The sequence below is a fragment of the Cherax quadricarinatus genome, chromosome 2, assembly GCF_038502225.1.
Source record: "Cherax quadricarinatus isolate ZL_2023a chromosome 2, ASM3850222v1, whole genome shotgun sequence".
Classification (NCBI taxonomy): Eukaryota; Metazoa; Arthropoda; class Malacostraca; order Decapoda; family Parastacidae; genus Cherax; species Cherax quadricarinatus.
In genome coordinates this window covers 11,949,788-11,965,119 of record NC_091293.1, presented here as the reverse complement: position 1 = coordinate 11,965,119, position 15,332 = coordinate 11,949,788, and the positions used below count along the sequence as shown (strand labels likewise).

The 15,332-nt window shown below is 56.4% G+C and overlaps 1 protein-coding gene across 4 annotated transcripts in view; it reads left to right on the top strand.

The window, feature by feature from the left end:
• The first annotated feature begins 338 nt into the window (after window positions 1-338).
• LOC128704509 (beta-1,3-galactosyltransferase 5-like) overlaps window positions 339-15,332 on the top strand; it is a 170,032-nt gene continuing 155,038 nt past the window's right edge. For 3 of the 4 annotated variants that reach the window (XM_070087325.1, XM_070087328.1, XM_070087310.1), the window contains exon 1: window positions 339-479. The gene's annotated coding sequence lies outside the window, so the exon portion shown is untranslated. The remainder of the gene's footprint in view (window positions 480-15,332) is intronic. The other variant, XM_070087316.1, reaches the window with a different exon arrangement.

Genomic DNA, 15,332 nt, shown 5'->3' with positions numbered 1-15,332 from the left:
GAACACTACTCCAGGCTGAGGGACTGACCACCTCAAAACTACTTAGGGAAGACTGATGGACTGATCATATTATCTTTACCTTTCCACTGTTTCTGTTATCTCCATATTCAGTCGCTTCTGTACACGACTGACGAAACCTACAGTGAAGGGGAAAAGTTTCGGAAATAAACATACCTAACAGGTGCATATGTCTTCTTCATCTGCATGAATAGTTATGAAAAGAAGTTAAACGTCAGGAACCGGAAGAAAACAACAGATGTAAATTAAGAGGCAGTTAAATCAGCTAAGACTTGATCCCGGCGAACACGACTGGGCGGGGACACGTCGCAGTGGCGTGAGTCAGTATAGCTAGAAACACCAACCAGGAAAGGTGGAACTCTCTGTCGCTGGTTAACTTTGCTGCTTCGACGCTTAACCATAAACTTGAACGCTTCAAGAAAAAGCTGTACGAATGACCTGGCTCAACACCAGTTTCATTTGTGAGTTGAGTCGTCGCACTATAGTTCATTTGCAACATACTCTCAAACAGTAACTTCACTTTGGTTCTATAAGTTAAGACCTGGTTCCAACTTCACCTCATTCTGGAGCCTGGTCCTGGCTACTTGTCTGTGGTATGGTGTACCCCCTTCACATGGTGCGTCCCACAACAGTTAACTAACACCCAGACACCTATTTACTACTAGGTGAACATGCTCAACAGGTGTAACGAGACAGCTTACATCACATTTCTCCCCACAGGCTGCGACTCACCACAACAGAGTAACAACCAAACATCACGTTTTTGAAGGGACTTGAACTAGAGCTTGCCACATCTTTGTTGGTGTGAGATTCCTTTGTAAATACCTGTTTTTGTGATCAGAGTAGTGGCTTGATTATTTTAAGATAGTCTTACCATTGGTTCGAGTCCTTCTCGTTGTGGGAATAGTTAATAAATTTGAAATGTTTGGATTCTGTGCGAGAACTATAGAACGCATCTTCTGGTCGCCTTCAAACTTTTAGTAGTTGTGTGTTTTCTCAAAGGTGCGATCTCATTTAGTTTAGTATAAAATTTACTTTGCTAGTTTTATTGAACAGATAAATTCTTTGCAATTACTGGAGAATGTCTCTACTGATCTGCTTCAAACCTTAAATACTGCTTTATCTTACATAGAGAAAGGTTAGGACTGATTTTGGGCCGTGTAGGCACAAATTACTTATTTTATCTGATAAAATGAAAAACAAATGGAATACTGATATTCATGCTATAATATTTGAATGCCTCATCTAATCAACTTTAAATATTCAACATCCGTAGCATAAGAATTCAACTTCAGAGCGGCTTCAGATCTGAAGCTTTGGTATATTTTTGGATATTGGTGTCCTTTTTTTTTTTTTTTAAATTCACAGCATATATTAGGTGGCCGGGTGTTTACCAGTCGGTGACTCAACCTTGGTTTCCCATTGGGGAAGGTGCCATTGTTATTCAAAATGTCTTCCTATAGGAAGAGATACACTGTACCTCCTCTTCGTCGGGAAGTAATGTCTCCACAACCCAGCTCTAGTCCCCGCACTCACAAGGCTCGTAGATAGAAGCTACCTAGGCCTCTATACTGGTGTCTGTGCGATAAGTTCAGACTATCTCTTCTGATTATATCTAAGTTTTAAAGGCCGGTCTATCTTAGTGAAAGGTTCGAGTGTGTTTTGGGTTGTGCAGGTTGTGTAGGTTGTGTAGGTTGTGTAGGTTGTATAGGTTGTGTAAGTTGTGTAGGTTGTGTAGGCTGTGTAGGTTGTAGGTTGTGTAGGTTGTGTAGGTTGTGTTGGTTGTGTAAGTTGTGTAGGTTGTGTAGGTTGTGTAAGTTGTGTAGGTTGTGTAGGCTGTGTAGGTTGTGTAGGTTGTTTTGGTTGTGTACGTTTTTTTTTCTGTCAATTGTAATTCTCAGTTGTTTAATTGAATCTACTTTTGCTATGACATTTTTCCTATTCTAACTTCAATATCGTTCTCAAATAAAGGTATTTAACTGCTGTACAAGTCTCTCACTCGTCTGTGTCAGTACTGTTGACTATTATAATGAGAAATACATCCTATTTTAACCTTGTTGAAGCTTCACTTACCTTTGTTATATGAACGAATTCCAAGAGTCTCTCTACTCCCGGAGCCAGGCCATGGACAAGGTGAGTCTGGCGATTACCTAGTCAACCAGGCTGTTACTACTCTTGGTGGCAGTTCTCCAATTCCTTAAGTACGTTTTATTTCTCACTTTCTCTCAAGTCTTAACTGCTTCTCTGTTCATCAGTGTTTATTTCTGATAATTATGAAGAAAGAGAGACGTACTGAATTAAAACTTATTATCTCAGCTCCATGATCATATCTTTCTGAAGGATAATTTAATTTTAACATCATAATTAGCGCCCAGTACCTGGAGGGTGTTCCAGGAGTCAACCCCCCCCCACGGCCCAGTACCTGGAGGGTGTTCCAGGAGTCAACCCCCCCACGGCCCAGTACCTGGAGGGTGTTCCAGGAGTCAACCCCCCCCACGGCCCAGTACCTGGAGGGTGTTCCAGGAGTCAACCCCCCCCACGGCCCAGTACCTGGAGGGGGTTCCGGGAGTCAACCCCCCTACGGCCCAGTACCTGGAGGGTGTTCCATGAGTCAACCCCCCCCCACGGCCCAGTACCTGGAGGGTGTTCCAGGAGTCAACCCCCCCCACGGCCCAGTACCTGGAGGGTGTTCCATGAGTCAACCCCCCCCCACGGCCCAGTACCTGGAGGGTGTTCCAGGAGTCAACCCCCCCCACGGCCCAGTACCTGGAGGGTGTTCCAGGAGTCAAGCCCCCCACGGCCCAGTACCTGGAGGGTGTTCCAGGAGTCAAGCCCCCCACGGCCCAGTACCTGGAGGGTGTTCCGGGAGTCAACCCCCCACGGCCCAGTACCTGGAGGGTGTTCCGGGAGTCAAGCCCCCCACGGCCCAGTACCTGGAGGGTGTTCCGGGAGTCAACCCCCCCACGGCCCAGTACCTGGAGGGTGTTCCGGGAGTCAACCCCCCCACGGCCCAGTACCTGGAGGGTGTTCCGGGAGTCAACCCCCCCACGGCCCAGTACCTGGAGGGTGTTCCAGGAGTCAGCCCCCCCCACGGCCCAGTACCTGGAGGGTGTTCCAGGAGTCAAGCCCCCACGGCCCAGTACCTGGAGGGTGTTCCGGGAGTCAACCCCCCCACGGCCCAGTACCTGGAGGGTGTTCCAGGAGTCAAGCCCCCCACGACCCAGTACCTGGAGGGTGTTCCAGGAGTCAACCCCCCACGGCCCAGTACCTGGAGGGTGTTCCAGGAGTCAAGCCCCCCACGGCCCAGTACCTGGAGGGTGTTCCAGGAGTCAACCCCCCCACGGCCCAGTAACTGGAGGGTGTTCCAGGAGTCAATCCCCCCACGGCCCAGTACCTGGAGGGTGTTCCAGGAGTCAAGCCCCCCACGGCCCAGTACCTGGAGGGTGTTCCGGGAGTCAACCCCCCCACGGCCCAGTACCTGGAGGGTGTTCCGGGAGTCAACCCCCCTACGGCCCAGTACCTGGAGGGTGTTCCGGAGTCAACCCCCCACGGCCCAGTACCTGGAGGGTGTTCCGGGAGTCAACCCCCCCACGGCCCAGTACCTGGAGGGTGTTCCGGAGTCAACCCCCCACGGCCCAGTACCTGGAGGGTGTTCCGGGAGTAAACCCCCCACGACCCAGTACCTGGAGGGTGTTCCGGAGTCAACCCCCCACGGCCCAGTACCTGGAGGGTGTTCCGGGAGTCAACCCCCCCACGGCCCAGTACCTGGAGGGTGTTCCGGAGTCAACCCCCCCACGGCCCAGTACCTGGAGGGTGTTCCGGGAGTCAACCCCCCCACGGCCCAGTACCTGGAGGGTGTTCCGGGAGTCAACCCCCCCACGGCCCAGTACCTGGAGGGTGTTCCGGGAGTCAACCCCCCCCACGGCCCAGTACCTGGAGGGTGTTCCGGGAGTCAACCCCCCCACGGCCCAGTACCTGGAGGGTGTTCCGGAGTCAACCCCCCCACGGCCCAGTACCTGGAGGGTGTTCCGGAGTCAACCCCCCACGGCCCAGTACCTGGAGGGTGTTCCGGAGTCAACCCCCCCACGGCCCAGTACCTGCAGGGTGTTCCGGAGTCAACCCCCCCACGGCCAAGTACCTGGAGGGTGTTCCAGGAGTCAACCCCCACGGCCCAGTACCTGGAGGGTGTTCCGGAGTCAACCCCCCACGGCCCAGTACCTGGAGGGTGTTCCGGGAGTCAAACCCCCACGGCCCAGTACCTGGAGGGTGTTCCGGGAGTCAACCCCCCACGGCACAGTACCTGGAGGGTGTTCCGGGAGTCAAACCCCCCCACGGCCCAGTACCTGGAGGGTGTTCCGGGAGTCAACCCCCCCACGGCCCAGTACCTGGAGGGTGTTCCGGGAGTCAACCCCCCCACGGCCCAGTACCTGGAGGGTGTTCCGGGAGTCAACCCCCCCACGGCCCAGTACCTGGAGGGTGTTCCGGGAGTCAACCCCCCCACGGCCCAGTACCTGGAGGGTGTTCCGGGAGTCAACCCCCCCACGGCCCAGTACCTGGAGGGTGTTCCGGGAGTTAACCCCCCCACGGCCCAGTACCTGGAGGGTGTTCCGGGAGTCAAACCCCCCCACGTCCCAGTACCTGGAGGGTGTTCCGGGAGTCAACACCCCCACGGCCCAGTACCTGGAGGGTGTTCCGGGAGTCAACACCCCCACAGCCCAGTACCTGGAGGGTGTTCCGGGAGTCAATCCCCCACGGCCCAGTACCTGGAGGGTGTTCCGGGAGTCAACCCCCCTCACGGCCCAGTACCTGGAGGGTGTTCCTGGAGTCAACTTCTCCACGGCCCAGTACCTGGAGGGTGTTCGGGAGTCAATCCTCCCCACGGCCCAGTACCTGGAGGGTGCTCGGGAGTCAACCCCCCCCACGGCCCAGTACCTGGAGGGTGTTCGGGAGTCAACCCCCCCACGGCCGAGTACCTGGAGGGTGTTCGGGAGTCAACCCCCCCACGGCCCAGTACCTGGAGGGTGTTCCATGAGTCAACCCCCCCCCCCGGCCCCGGACCGGGCGGGTGTTCCAGGAGTCAACCCCCCCCACGGCCCAGTACCTGGAGGGTGTTCCATGAGTCAACCCCCCCACGGCCCAGTACCTGGAGGGTGTTCCAGGAGTCAACCCCCCCCACGGCCCAGTACCTGGAGGGTGTTCCAGGAGTCAAGCCCCCCACGGCCCAGTACCTGGAGGGTGTTCCAGGAGTCAAGCCCCCCACGGCCCAGTACCTGGAGGGTGTTCCGGGAGTCAACCCCCCACGGCCCAGTACCTGGAGGGTGTTCCGGGAGTCAAGCCCCCCACGGCCCAGTACCTGGAGGGTGTTCCTGGAGTCAACCCCCCCACGGCCCAGTACCTGGAGGGTGTTCCGGGAGTCAACCCCCCCACGGCCCAGTACCTGGAGGGTGTTCCGGGAGTCAACCCCCCCACGGCCCAGTACCTGGAGGGTGTTCCAGGAGTCAGCCCCCCCCACGGCCCAGTACCTGGAGGGTGTTCCAGGAGTCAAGCCCCCACGGCCCAGTACCTGGAGGGTGTTCCGGGAGTCAACCCCCCCACGGCCCAGTACCTGGAGGGTGTTCCAGGAGTCAAGCCCCCCACGACCCAGTACCTGGAGGGTGTTCCAGGAGTCAACCCCCCACGGCCCAGTACCTGGAGGGTGTTCCAGGAGTCAAGCCCCCCACGGCCCAGTACCTGGAGGGTGTTCCAGGAGTCAACCCCCCCACGGCCCAGTAACTGGAGGGTGTTCCAGGAGTCAACCCCCCCACGGCCCAGTACCTGGAGGGTGTTCCAGGAGTCAAGCCCCCCACGACCCAGTACCTGGAGGGTGTTCCAGGAGTCAACCCCCCACGGCCCAGTACCTGGAGGGTGTTCCGGGAGTCAACCCCCCCACGGCCCAGTACCTGGAGGGTGTTCCGGGAGTCAACCCCCCCACGGCCCAGTACCTGGAGGGTGTTCTGGGAGTCAACCCCCCCACGGCCCAGTACCTGGAGGGTGTTCCGGAGTCAACCCCCCCACGGCCCAGTACCTGGAGGGTGTTCCGGAGTCAACCCCCCACGGCCCAGTACCTGGAGGGTGTTCCGGAGTCAACCCCCCCACGGCCCAGTACCTGGAGGGTGTTCCGGAGTCAACCCCCCCACAGCCAAGTACCTGGAGGGTGTTCCAGGAGTCAACCCCCACGGCCCAGTACCTGGAGGGTGTTCCGGAGTCAACCCCCCCACGGCCCAGTACCTGGAGGGTGTTCCGGGAGTCAAACCCCCACGGCCCAGTACCTGGAGGGTGTTCCGGGAGTCAACCCCCCACGGCACAGTACCTGGAGGGTGTTCCGGGAGTCAAACCCCCCCACGGCCCAGTACCTGGAGGGTGTTCCGGGAGTCAACCCCCCCACGGCCCAGTACCTGGAGGGTGTTCCGGGAGTCAACCCCCCCACGGCCCAGTACCTGCAGGGTGTTCCGGGAGTCAACCCCCCCCACGGCCCAGTACCTGGAGGGTGTTCCGGGAGTCAACCCCCCCACGGCCCAGTACCTGGAGGGTGTTCCGGGAGTCAACCCCCCCACGGCCCAGTACCTGGAGGGTGTTCCGGGAGTCAACCCCCCCACGGCCCAGTACCTGGAGGGTGTTCCGGGAGTCAACCCCCCCACGGCCCAGTACCTGGAGGGTGTTCCGGGAGTCAACCCCCCCACGGCCCAGTACCTGGAGGGTGTTCCGGGAGTTAACCCCCCCACGGCCCAGTACCTGGAGGGTGTTCCGGGAGTCAACCCCCCCCACGGCCCAGTACCTGGAGGGTGTACCGGGAGTCAACACCCCCACGGCCCAGTACCTGGAGGGTGTTCCGGGAGTCAACACCCCCACAGCCCAGTACCTGGAGGGTGTTCCGGGAGTCAATCCCCCACGGCCCAGTACCTGGAGGGTGTTCCGGGAGTCAACCCCCCTCACGGCCCAGTACCTGGAGGGTGTTCCGGGAGTCAACTTCTCCACGGCCCAGTACCTGGAGGGTGTTCGGGAGTCAATCCTCCCCACGGCCCAGTACCTGGAGGGTGTTCGGGAGTCAACCCCCCCCACGGCCCAGTACCTGGAGGGTGTTCGGGAGTCAACCCCCCCCACGGCCGAGTACCTGGAGGGTGTTCGGGAGTCAACCCCCCCACGGCCCAGTACCTGGAGGGTGTTCGGGAGTCAACCCCCCACGGCCCAGTACCTGGAGGGTGTTCGGGAGTCAAATCCCCCACGGCCCAGTACCTGGAGGGTGTTCCGGGAGTCAACCCCCACGGCCCAGTACCTGGAGGGTGTTCGGGAGTCAACCCCCCACGGCCCAGTACCTGGAGGGTGTTCGGGAGTCAACCCCCACGGCCCAGTACCTGGAGGGTGTTCGGGGGTCAACCCCCCCACGGCTCAGTACCTGGAGGGTGTTCCGGGAATCAACCCCCCACGGCCCAGTACCTGGAGGATGTTCCGGGAGTCAACCCCCCCACGGCCCAGTACCTGGAGAGTGCTCCAGAAGTGAACCTCCAGACGGCCCAGTACCTGGAGGGTGTTCCAGGAGTCAAGCCCCCCACGGCCCAGTACCTGGAGGGTGTTCCAGGAGTCAACCCACCACGGCCCAGTACCTGGAGGGTGTTCAGGGAGTCAACACCTCCACGGCCCAGTACCTGGAGGGTGTTCCAGGAGTCAACCCTCACACGGCCCAGTACCTAGAGGGTGTTCCGGGAGTCAACCCCCCCACGGCCCAGTACCTGGAGGATGTTCCAGGAGTTAACACCCCCACGGCCCAGTACCTGGAGGGCGTTCCATGAGTCAACCCCCACGGCCCAGTACCTGGAGGGTGTTCCAGGAGTCAGCCCCCACGGCCCAGTTCCTGGAGGGTGTTCCAGGAGTCAACCCCCCACGGCCCAGTACCTGGAGGGTGTTCCAGGAGTCAACTCCCCCACGGCCCAGTACCTGGAGGGTGTTCCAGGAGTCAACCCCCCCACGGCCCAGTACCTGGAGGGTGTTCCAGGAGTCAACCCCCCCACGGCCCAGTACCTGGAGGGTGTTCCAGGAGTCAACCCCCCCACGGCCCAGTACTTGGAGTGTTCCAGGAGTCAACACCCCCCACGGCCCAGTACTTGGAGAGTGTTCCAGGAGTCAACACCCCCACGGCCCAGTACTTGGAGAGTGTTCCAGGAGTCAACCCCCCCCCACGGCACAGTACTTGGAGAGTGTTCCAGGAGTCAACACCCCCACGGCCCAGTACTTGGAGAGTGTTCAGGGAGTCAACATCCCAGCGGCCCAGTACTTGGAGAGTGTTCAGGGAGTCAACATCCCAGCGGCCCAGTACTTGGAGAGTGTTCAGGGAGTCAACATCCCAGCGGCCCAGTACTTGGAGAGTGTTCAGGGAGTCAACATCCCAGCGGCCCAGTACTTGGAGAGTGTTCAGGGAGTCAACATCCCAGCGGCCCAGTACCTGGAGAGTGTTCAGTGAGTCAACATCCCAGCGGCCCAGTACCTGGAGAGTGTTTAGGGAGTCAACATCCCAGCGGCCCAGTACCTGGAGAGTGTTCAGGTAGTCAACATCCCAGCGGCCCAGTACCTGGAGAGTGTTCAGGGAGTCAACATCCCAGCGGCCCAGTACCTGGAGAGTGTTCAGAGAGTCAACATCCCAGCGGCCCAGTACCTGGAGATTGTTCAGGGAGTCAACATCCCAGCGGCCCAGTACCTGGAGAGTGTTCAGGGAGTCAACATCCCAGCGGCCCAGTACCTGGAGAGTGTTCAGGTAGTCAACATCCCAGCGGCCGAGTACCTGGAGAGTGTTCAGGGAGTCAACATCCCAGCGGCCCAGTACCTGGAGAGTGTTCAGGGAGTCAACATCCCAGCGGCCCAGTACCTGGAGAGTGTTCAGGGAGTCAACATCCCAGCGGCCCAGTACCTGGAGAGTGTTCCAGGAGTCAACATCCCAGCGGCCCAGTACCTGGAGAGTGTTCAGGGAGTCAACATCCCAGCGGCCCAGTACCTGGAGAGTGTTCAGGGAGTCAACATCCCAGCGGCCCAGTACCTGGAGAGTGTTCAGGGAGTCAACATCCCAGCGGCCCAGTACCTGGAGAGTGTTCAGGGAGTCAACATCCCAGCGGCCCAGTACCTGGAGAGTGTTCAGGGAGTCAACATCCCAGCGGCCCAGTACCTGGAGAGTGTTCAGGGAGTCAACATCCCAGCGGCCCAGTACCTGGAGAGTGTTCAGGGAGTCAACATCCCAGCGGCCCAGTACCTGGAGAGTGTTCCAGGAGTCAACACCCCAGCGGCCCAGTACCTGGAGAGTGTTCAGGGAGTCAACATCCCAGCGGCCCAGTACCTGGAGAGTGTTCCAGGAGTCAACACCCCAGCGGCCCAGTACCTGGAGATTGTTCAGGGAGTCAACATCCCAGCGGCCCAGTACCTGGAGAGTGTTCAGGGAGTCAACATCCCAGCGGCCCAGTACCTGGAGGGTGTTCAGGGAGTCAACATCCCAGCGGCCCAGTACCTGGAGAGTGTTCAGGGAGTCAACATCCCAGCGGCCCAGTACCTGGAGGGTGTTCAGGGAGTCAACATCCCAGCGGCCCAGTACCTGGAGAGTGTTCAGGGAGTCAACACCCCAGCGGCCCAGTACCTGGAGAGTGTTCAGGGAGTCAACATCCCAGCGACCCAGTACCTGGAGAGTGTTCAGGGAGTCAACACCCCAGCGGCCCAGTACCTGGAGAGTGTTCAGGGAGTCAACATCCCAGCGGCCCAGTACCTGGAGAGTGTTCAGGGAGTCAACATCCCAGCGGCCCAGTACCTGGAGAGTGTTCAGGGAGTCAACATCCCAGCGGCCCAGTACCTGGAGAGTGTTCAGGGAGTCAACATCCCAGCGGCCCAGTACCTGGAGAGTGTTCCAGGAGTCAACATCCCAGCGGCCCAGTACCTGGAGAGTGTTCCAGGAGTCAACACCCCAGCGGCCCAGTACCTGGAGAGTGTTCAGGTAGTCAACACCCCAGCGGCCCAGTACTTGGAGAGTGTTCAGGGAGTCAACATCCCAGCGGCCCAGTACCTGGAGAGTGTTCAGGGAGTCAACATCCCAGCGGCCCAGTACCTGGAGAGTGTTCAGAGAGTCAACATCCCAGCGGCCCAGTACCTGGAGAGTGTTCAGGGAGTCAACATCCCAGCGGCCCAGTACCTGGAGAGTGTTCAGAGAGTCAACACCCCAGCGGCCCAGTACTTGGAGAGTGTTCAGGGAGTCAACATCCCAGCGGCCCAGTACTTGGAGAGTGTTCAGGGAGTCAACATCCCAGCGGCCCAGTACCTGGAGAGTGTTCAGGGAGTCAACACCCCAGCGGCCCAGTACCTGGAGAGTGTTCAGGGAGTCAACATCCCAGCGGCCCAGTACCTGGAGAGTGTTCAGGGAGTCAACATCCCAGCGGCCCAGTACCTGGAGAGTGTTCAGGGAGTCAACATCCCAGCGGCCCAGTACCTGGAGAGTGTTCAGGGAGTCAACATCCCAGCGGCCCAGTACCTGGAGAGTGTTCAGGGAGTCAACATCCCAGCGGCCCAGTACCTGGAGAGTGTTCAGGGAGTCAACATCCCAGCGGCCCAGTACCTGGAGAGTGTTCAGGGAGTCAACATCCCAGCGGCCCAGTACCTGGAGAGTGTTCAGAGAGTCAACATCCCAGCGGCCCAGTACCTGGAGAGTGTTCAGGGAGTCAACATCCCAGCGGCCCAGTACCTGGAGAGTGTTCAGAGAGTCAACATCCCAGCGGCCCAGTACCTGGAGAGTGTTCAGGGAGTCAACATCCCAGCGGCCCAGTACCTGGAGAGTGTTCAGGTAGTCAACACCCCAGCGGCCCAGTACCTGGAGAGTGTTCAGGGAGTCAACACCCCAGCGGCCCAGTACCTGGAGAGTGTTCCAGGAGTCAACACCCCAGCGGCCCAGTACCTGGAGAGTGTTCAGGGAGTCAACATCCCAGCGGCCCAGTACCTGGAGAGTGTTCAGGTAGTCAACACCCCAGCGGCCCAGTACCTGGAGAGTGTTCAGGGAGTCAACATCCCAGCGGCCCAGTACCTGGAGAGTGTTCAGGGAGTCAACATCCCAGCGGCCCAGTACTTGGAGAGTGTTCAGGGAGTCAACATCCCAGCGGCCCAGTACCTGGAGAGTGTTCAGGGAGTCAACATCCCAGCGGCCCAGTACCTGGAGAGTGTTCAGAGAGTCAACATCCCAGCGGCCCAGTACCTGGAGAGTGTTCAGGGAGTCAACATCCCAGCGGCCCAGTACCTGGAGAGTGTTCAGAGAGTCAACATCCCAGCGGCCCAGTACCTGGAGAGTGTTCAGGGAGTCAACATCCCAGCGGCCCAGTACCTGGAGAGTGTTCAGGTAGTCAACACCCCAGCGGCCCAGTACCTGGAGAGTGTTCAGGGAGTCAACACCCCAGCGGCCCAGTACCTGGAGAGTGTTCCAGGAGTCAACACCCCAGCGGCCCAGTACCTGGAGAGTGTTCAGGGAGTCAACATCCCAGCGGCCCAGTACCTGGAGAGTGTTCAGGTAGTCAACACCCCAGCGGCCCAGTACCTGGAGAGTGTTCAGGGAGTCAACATCCCAGCGGCCCAGTACCTGGAGAGTGTTCAGGGAGTCAACATCCCAGCGGCCCAGTACCTGGAGAGTGTTCAGGTAGTCAACACCCCAGCGGCCCAGTACCTGGAGAGTGTTCAGGGAGTCAACACCCCCACGACCCAGTACCTGGAGAGTGTTCAGGGAGTCAACATCCCAGAGGCCCAGTACCTGGAGAGTGTTCAGGGAGTCAACACCCCAGCGGCTCGGTTCATGACTAAGTTTATAAGCTTCTCACTAAACTTGGCAGCAGAGTTTTTGAGCGTTGTGAACAATGAAACACAGGGTATATACACCGAGAGGTGTATACTGAGAGGTGTATATACCGCGTATATATGGCGAGAGTTTATCTTGATGCCTCTCTCTTAGGCACTAGAGGTTCCTAGTGTAGTCGACAGGTTTTAAACCTCATTAACCGCTCAAAAATAAAAGTCACAAATATTCTGGTTGAAATCACTGATATTTGACACTTGGTCTCGGTCAGGTCAATAGAGGTCAGGTAACACCTCCTCCTGGTGGCACTTCACTCATGACTGGCTGATACCAGCTATACGATGTGGCGCAATGGCGCTCGTGCTGACGCTCAACCCACACGGGTTATCCAGTGTCTGGCTCTAGTGGTGAGCGCAATGGCCAGCGTTGTGAATTCAAATCCCCGCCCGTTGTGCGACTTCCTTGTTATCGTCTTACTAGGATTTCTTGAGACAAAAAATTATCCCATTTGTTCTAACGAAGGAAAGAGAAGGTGTATTGCGTCTTATCAAGAGTTATTCACTGGTATCAAAGATCTGGGAGTAGAATGAATAAAACACGTAATTTATCTAGGTAAGCTACGAGAGTCACCCAGGGGGTTCATGGTATGCTAGGTGAACTACAAGAGTCACCCAGGGGGTTCATGGTATGCTAAGTGAACTACAAGAGTCACCCAGGGGGTTCATGGTATGCTAAGTGAACTACAAGAGTCACCCAGGGGGTTCATGGTATGCTAAGTGAACTACAAGAGTCACCCAGGGGGTTCATGGTATGCTAGGTGAACTACAAGAGTCACCCAGGGGGTTCATGGTATGCTAGGTGAACTACAAGAGTCACCCAGGGGGTTCATGGTATGCTAAGTGAACTACAAGAGTCACCCAGGGGGTTCATGGTATGCTAAGTGAACTACAAGAGTCACCCAGGGGGTTCATGGTATGCTAGGTGAACTACAAGAGTCACCCAGGGGGTTCATGGTATGCTAGGTGAACTACAAGAGTCACCCAGGGGGTTCATGGTATGCTAGGTGAACTACAAGAGTCACCCAGGGGGTTCATGGTATGCTAGGTGAACTACAAGAGTCACCCAGGGGGTTCATGGTATGCTAGGTGAACTACAAGAGTCACCCAGGGGGTTCATGGTATGCTAAGTGAACTACAAGAGTCACCCAGGGGGTTCATGGTATGCTAGGTGAACTACAAGAGTCACCCAGGGGGTTCATGGTATGCTAGGTGAACTACAAGAGTCACCCAGTGGGTTCATGGTATGCTAGGTGAACTACAAGAGTCACCCAGGGGGTTCATGGTATGCTAAGTGAACTACAAGAGTCACCCAGGGGGTTCATGGTATGCTAGGTGAACTACAGGAGTCACCCAGGGGGTTCATGGTATGCTAGGTGAGCTACAAGAGTCACCCAGTTGGTTCATGGTATGCTAAGTGAACTACAAGAGTCACCCAGGGGGTTCATGGTATGCTAGGTGAACTACAAGAGTCACCCAGGGGGTTCATGGTATGCTAGGTGAACTACAAGAGTCACCCAGGGGGTTCATGGTATGCTAGGTGAACTACAAGAGTCACCCAGGGGGTTCATGGTATGCTAGGTGAACTACAAGAGTCTCCCAGTGGGTTCATGGTATGCTAGGTGAACTACAAGAGTCACCCAGGGGGTTCATGGTATGCTAGGTGAACTACAAGAGTCACCCAGTGGGTTCATGGTATGCTAGGTGAACTACAAGAGTCACCCAGTGGGTTCATGGTATGCTAGGTGAACTACAAGAGTCACCCAGGGGGTTCATGGTATGCTAGGTGAGCTACAAGAGTCACCCAGGGGGTTCATGGTATGGCTAGGTGAACTACAAGAGTCACCTAGGGGGTTCATGGTATGCTAGGTGAACTACAAGAGTCACCCAGTGGGTTAATGGTATGCTAGGTGAACTACAAGAGTCACCCAGGGGGTTAATGGTATGCTAGGTGAACTACAAGAGTCACCCAGGGGGTTAATGGTATGCTAGGTGAACTACAAGAGTCACCCAGGGGGTTCATGGTATGCTAGGTGAACTACAAGAGTCACCCAGTGGGTTCATGGTATGCTAGGTGAACTACAAGAGTCTCCCAGTGGGTTCATGGTATGCTAGGTGAACTACAAGAGTCACCCAGGGGGTTAATGGTATGCTAGGTGAACTACAAGAGTCACCCAGGGGGTTAATGGTATGCTAGGTGAACTACAAGAGTCACCCAGTGGGTTCATGGTATGCTAGGTGAGCTACAAGAGTCACCTAGGAGGTTCATGGTGAGGCTAGGTGAACTACAAGTGTCACCTAGGAGGTTCATGGTGAGGCAAGGTGAACTACAAGTGTCACCTAGGAGGTTCATGGTGAGGCTAGGTGAACTACAAGAGTCACCTAGGAAGTTCATGGTGAGGCTAGGTGAGCTACAAGTGTCACCTAGGAGGTTCATGGTGAGGCTAGGTGAGCTACAAGAGTTACCCAAGGGGTTCATGGTATGGCTAGGTGAAGTATGAGTCACCCAGGGGGTTCATGGTATGCTAGGTGAACTACAAGAGTCACCCAGGAGGTTCATGGCTAGGTTAACTAGGCACACTTTCGTGTTAGGAACGTGTATCGCCTGGTTATATTTCCTGCCATGTTAGACAACATCTGTGAGCATCAGGCTTCACAGGTGTTTATTGTTATATATCTCCATGTTCCACAGGTGTGATATCTTCCCCCTATCTCTCTCTCTCTCTCTCTCTCTCTCTCTCTCTCTCTCTCTCTCTCTCTCTCTCTCTCTCTCTCTCTCTCTCTCTCTCTCTCTCTCTCTCTCTCTCACACACACCCCTACGTTGAAATATGTTGAAGAATTGAGACACTTATGCAACACATGGGAATCTTTACTGAAGAAACGTTTCGCCACACAGTGGCTTCATCAGTCTAATACAAAGTAGAAGTGGGTAAGGAGAGAAGTTTGAGGTAATCAGTCCCTCAACCTGGAATCGATGTGTTCAGTCCATCACTCTTGTAGGAAGTGCAGCATAGGGCCAGATGTGATGAATGGTTTTGAAAACCGACAAGTTGAAGAATTGAGACACTTATGCAACTCATCCATTTCTAAGAAAACTTACGTATAGTTGTATATCTGTGCGTATGCATCACAGTGTATATACACCGAGAGGTATGCCTCTCATAGTATATACACCGAGAGGTGCATAATTTAATGCATATACACAGTTAGAGGAGTATATCTCTCAGGTATATTGCAGACCGAATGAGCCTCGTTCAGACGACACACCTTACACCTTATAAACTAACCTGTCATATAGCTTCTGCTCCTTGTTTCTGTCTGTAAGTCGGTTTCCTCTCTCATCAGCAAGTACAGGTCCGTCTAAGACCCCACCCTGGCTGTGTTTCCCAGTGTTATCCGTCCTTTAATAATAATAACAATA